The sequence below is a fragment of the Aquarana catesbeiana genome, linkage group LG01 (assembly GCF_042186555.1).
Source record: "Aquarana catesbeiana isolate 2022-GZ linkage group LG01, ASM4218655v1, whole genome shotgun sequence".
Classification (NCBI taxonomy): Eukaryota; Metazoa; Chordata; class Amphibia; order Anura; family Ranidae; genus Aquarana; species Aquarana catesbeiana.
Window position 1 is genome coordinate 669,675,954 of NC_133324.1, and position 6,000 is coordinate 669,681,953.

Consider the following 6,000-nt stretch of genomic DNA (forward strand, 5'->3'; position numbering starts at 1 on the left):
TGTGATCGAGATCTGCTCATGTGTGAGCAGCACAAAGTTGTCCACTTACGTTACAATTCGGTTGTAATATCTTTTTAAATTTTGATATGATTTATGCATGAAAATAAAAATATCTTACAGTTAAAAAACATAATGTGAAAACAGTTTGAAAGAAGAGATTGTAATGTGTCCGGTCAGTTTATAATCTGTTTACATCAATTTAGAATCTTGCCACTAAACTAATCTATTACATACAACGTCCTTTTATGTTTATGGCTACAGCTGGATTGTAATTAGTAGCTTATATGTATAAGAACTCAAAGAGGGCCAGTATCCTTTCTCCTTCATGCTCCTTCATTTGTTGAAAGCTGAGTGGAGTTCTGTGAGTTTACAACTCGGGCTCTTTAAAGCCTAGTAGCAGTGTAGTTGAGACCAGCCAGATTACCCCGTTTGCCACTTGCACCGAGCAGAACATGTAGCAGGATGGCTTTCGGTGCTCTGTGAGTACCAGCATACATAAAAGCTCATAATCGTACTCAAGCTAAGATTATGCATAATCTGAACAGATCTTCATTCTATAGACTCATACACACTAGTATTTTTCCTTCGTTCAACCCAGCAGGGCTGAATGAAAAAAAACTGATAGCTCAGGAGGAGACGCTGTACTAATGTTGGATAGTTAGTCCCCTGCTGTTCTATTGTGTCCTAACAGGGGGACGGTCCCCCCTACCAGAACACTACGGTCAGCGCTCTCAGCCATCGGGAGCCTATAGGCAAACCTTTTTCGGTAATGCACCTTTGACAGAAGCAGGCTGCAATACACAAGGGCTGAATGTCGGTGGGTTTCTATTGAACCGACTGATGCCGCCCAACATTCAGCCCATGTATACTAGGCTTATGTTCTCAACATTGTGACAATCAGATTATTCACTAAGGCCTACTATACAGTATCTCACAAAAGTGAGTACACCCATCACATCTTGGTAAATATTTTATTATATCTTTTCATGTGACAACACTGAAGAAATGACAGTTTGCTACAATGTAAAGTAGTGAGTGTACAGCTTGTATAACAGTGTAGATTTGCTGTCCCCTCAAAATAACTCAACACACAGCCATTAATGTCTAAACCGCTGGCAACAAAAGTGAGTACACCTCTAAGTTAAAATGTCCAAATTGGGCCCAATTAGCCATTTGCCCTCCCTGGTGTCATGTGACTTCTTAGTGTTACAAGATCTCAGGTGTGAATGAGGAGCAGGTGTGTTAAATTTGGTGTTATCGCTCTCACTCTCTCATACTGGTCACTGGAAGTTCAACATTGCACCTCATGGCAAAGAACTCTCTGAGGAAAAAAAGCATGGTTGCTCTACATAAAGATGGCCTAGGCTATAAGAAGATTGCCAAGACCCTGAAACTGAGCTGCAGCACAGTGGCCAAAACCATACAGTGGTTTAACAGGACAGGTTCCACTCAGAACAGGCCTCACCATGGTCGACCAAAGAAGTTGAGTGCACGTGCTCAGCGTCATATCCAGAGGTTGTCTTTGGGAAATAGACGTATGAGTGCTGCCAGCATTGCTGCAGAGTCTTTTTGCCTTTAGTAAATCAACCCCTTTGTGTCATGCTGAAAAAGCTGTACACTCACTGCTTTACATTGTAGCAAAGTGTCATTTCTTCAGCGTTGTCACATGAAAAGATATAATAAAATATTTACCAAAATGTGATGGGTGTACTCACTTTTGTGAGATACTGTAGATACCACCTATGTCTAATTTCCAATGCCTGGTTTTAAAGATCTGTCCTTGACCTGCTGTGGCATAAATTACTGGCCCCCAGTACTGACCAGCAAAAAAATATTTTCTTTGCCTGCTAAACTAAATTTTTGTTGTCCAGGTATGTAGTTTTTGCAATTAACTTTTATCGGAAAATATGCAAAAGCACAGTTGAGTACAGTTCATAATACTTTTTTATGTGCACTAACAATTACGTTTTCAGGACAAGCTCTCGGGCCTAACTATGTTGTTACAAGAGTGCACAAACGTAACTGTAATTACCTTAACCATGTAGGAAAATATATATAAAAAATATATATCGTGTTCAATAAGTACAGTAAGTCATACTTTTATACAGAGAGATTTGATACCAAGGTGGTAAAAATACGTCAGGTTAGTGTGCAAAAACAATCACAAAATGAGCAACAAACTGGCAGAGTCAATTAATTTTTCAGCAAGACACAAATGGGTTGATTTACTAAAGGCAAAAAGTCTGTAAGTGCAGTTGCTCCAGAGCTTAGTAAATGAGGCAAAACTTCACTTTGCAAAGAATACCCAATCACGTACAAGGAAAAAAAAAAAAAACAGCATTTTTGCTTGCAAATGATTGGATGATGAAAGACAGCAGAGCTTCTGCTCATTTACTAAGCTCTACAGTAACTGCTCTTGCATGGTGCAACTGCACTTTGCAAAGTGCACAGTGTATTTGCCTTTAGTAAATCAACCCCAAAGTACTTCTTGTCAAAGGATCATTAATGGCAGATGTTATTGCTGTGGAAGATCTCAGAGTGTGAGGCTATGGAGTATCAGTGACTTATGTACAACATTAGCTACTTTACTAGAACTTACAATCGGAACAATGATCGATTTTCAGGAAAATTGTTAAAAATGACAAATTGTTGCAACTTTTATTTTTTGAATGTTGATACCATTTATAATAATTTGCAAAAGTAATATTTTCATCAGATCAGATGAAAAAATTCTCTGTCCATGGCCAGCTTAAGACCCAGCAAATTCACCAAAGATAATGATTTGCCTGTCATTGTGATGATCTCTGTGCCAGCAATCTTGACATGATTTTTTAACCTGAATTAATTTTATAGTGGCTGGATCAATCCCTGTCTATGGAAAAGAGAAGGATCAATCATTAATAGCAATGATTTTCCATTGTGTTGAGAATTACTTTTGTGCACCATATACAAACATTTTTATGTGATGCTAACAAAATAGTCCCCAGGTAAAATGATACAAGAAATTGGAACTATGGTGAAGTACTTTGCTACTTTTATTTCATCTTTCTACATGTTATAGTTTATACCCATTTAAATAGGGAAACATTTTAATAGACCTATCTGCTATATAATCCTAACAACAGCAAAGTTCTAATTAACACATAGACGTGGAAATCATATGACACTTATATCCAATTATCCATAAAATTACGTATTTACAGAACTTAATGCTGGACTCTGAGAAAGATAGTGATGAGGATGAGAAATTGTTTCAAAAATATTATAGCGATGTAATGCGATGTCAGTGCAGTCCACACAGATGTCACAGGGTAACATTTACATAAGATAGCAACATATTCATACTAAGCAAAGCACTATTAAAAATGTAAATAAAAAATAGTGCTGAGAATAGAATTGACTAAGATGAATTTGGAAATTATTAATGATTTTTGGTGCTGTTTCTTCAAAATGAAAGCTATGCACATCGAAATTCTCCTGAAACAGAACGCATTTTATTCCTCTGCAGTTTGTCCATCAGGTTTCTCTCTGACAACATAATCCAAAACTAATCCTCAGCATTCAGCTTTCCTTGTTGGCTCTCATGCAGGCTGCTTAGACAAATCCTGCTACCTGTCAGCTCTTCTGAATGTGCCAAACAGGCAGCCAGGTTAACCCCAAGGGAAACTAGGAGACCTTGTGACTTAACCCCTGCTTCCCTCCTTAAATAATCCACTGTAAATATATGTTCAGACCAGGGATGGTCCACTTCACATTTGTTTCATAGACAGCTCTTAAGAAGTGAGGATCTGGGGATCATTGCAGCTACTGTGCTGATATTTCAAAGCCTAGTTTCAAACAGTAGGCGATAGGAGGATTGGACACAGTGATAGGTCTAAATCCCTTGATGCAGTTTGTCACCTTGATGAGTCCTGTATATATCTCCCAAATCAGATAAACTCTCATACACTGCCAGTTCACTTCTAATTCAATCGCAATGTTAAAAGACCATCCATTTATTTCTTTATTTATGTGCAAGAACCACCAAGCACCAAAACTAAAAGTAATAAAAAAAAACAAAATAATAATAAAAAAAAACAACAGGATCTAAAAAGAAAAACAAAACTCATAGAGAAATCTCTGTCCAAAATACTCACTGTTCTAAGCCTGGTCCTCATTGGAATTCAAGTCACATCTTACTAGGGGCTGGTACAGCATCCAGAAATCCACAGCAGAAAATAACTTGCAAAAGCACGGTATACCAAAGAACACTTGAAAGCTCTGTTAAGCTACCCACAAGAGAAATGCAATAAAACATCACTCATCTCCTTTGATGTGTTCAAGGCATATTGTCCAGGTTAATATCCAAAGAGAGGACAGGGAAGTTAATGTACAAGCAGAAAAGCCTTGGTTTTGCCACTGGCAATGTCCATTGTGACTTGAGATAAGAACATTTATTTTACCTCAATTAAATGTCAGACATTCTCCTAAAAGAAAGAGAAGCCTTGGTGCCCTCCCCCCTTCTCTACTCACTTTCTGCCCCCTCCTTACTTTCACACATCTAAAGACATGCAACACATCCTATAAGTATCACTTGTCAAAAGCTGCTTATCAGCTCTGAATCTTTGATTGAGAATGCATCAATACTTTTATTAACGTGTTTTATCATTTTTTTTAATCACATAGTAATGTTGCTGTTATTCACAGGCCATTTAAACCTTTAAACTACCCTTTCAATTTCATTCTACCTTATAATTTATTTCCGGTCTGTTTTCTAATAAATGATAATTTACTGTACAATGCAGGCCTTTGTGCACATCAGCATCATGCTATCTACAGTACAAGTATTTGTTTAGGCTTTGTCTGCAAAATAAATGTAATACTAAAGGAATATAGACTGTTAACTTGCTAAAGGGAATGCCCACTGAGCTAAGTAAGTAAGTTGAAGGCTGGATTTCATTTTGAAATGACACATAAAAGAGTTGGTAGCAAATTATATTTTCTTAGTATTTGTAAACCACTAAAAATAGACATTTACTGTTTTTTTTAAACATGCCCCTTTTCCATGTAAAATACCAGCCTAGACATCATCATAGAAACAAGACTAGCGTTAATGGCCCACTGTAGTCTTCCACACCTTTGATAGCCAGGAAGCAGTGTCAGAGTTTGGTGGACTAGGAAAATAGGTATATTTACTAAACCAAACCTAAATAAAGGAATAGGTATAAAAGATTTATTTGAAATAAAATAACACAGACACACTGCTTTCTCCATCATCCATCAGAAAACCTTGTGAAAAGTTACAATTGAGGAGGTCAATTTCACCACTATTGCACCAGTTATGAAATGGTATGTCTCTCCTGGGAAAAGTCAACAGTCAAGTCAACAGTCAAAAAAAAATGGTTGCTTGTTTGGGGGCTTAAACTGATTTCCATAATTAGGGATGAGCTCAGCATGTTTGGCCGTTTGTCTGCTGAGTCCCTAGCAACCAGTGACGTTAATTGGCCCATGAATTTGCTGGTAGGTAATCTCTGGTTATATAAATAGAGGGTGGGATGTCAGCTAACATGGACCATGGTCATAGACCAAATTATGTGATGTCAGCCACCATCCCCATCCCTTTATTTATGTTTCACATGACAGCTCAGGGAGCTGTCATTAGTGATGAAGAGTTTGACAGGTGGGTGGATGTGTGGTATTTTTTTTGCTTTTGATGATCAGTGGGCATCTTTTACTCTGATCGATGAGGATCTAGATCCCTGGATGACAGGATTGACAATGAATTTGCAATGCTGGATATTTTTTTCTGAGGCTTTTATTATTTCTTTTTTATAAAATACCTTTTAAATGTTTCTGAGCATTTATTTACTATTGTAATTTTATTTTTATTTTTTTTGTGAATTCACGTAAATAGGTCCTGCTTATCTTAAAGGGGCTTCCAGATTCCAACACAACCTCCACAGTAACCAGGTCAAGGTTGTAGGGAAGGGGTCCTTGTACTCATCACCATGAGAGCCTTAT

At 37.5% G+C, this 6,000-nt stretch overlaps 1 long non-coding RNA gene across 1 annotated transcript in view; it reads right to left on the bottom strand.

Annotated features, from left to right (window-relative positions):
- Positions 1 to 4,467, bottom strand: part of LOC141110741 (uncharacterized) — a 34,846-nt gene extending 30,379 nt beyond the window's left edge. The window contains exon 1 of the long non-coding RNA XR_012236330.1: positions 4,137 to 4,467. This is a non-coding gene — a long non-coding RNA (uncharacterized lncRNA). The remainder of the gene's footprint in view (positions 1 to 4,136) is intronic.
- Positions 4,468 to 6,000: the final 1,533 nt, after the last annotated feature.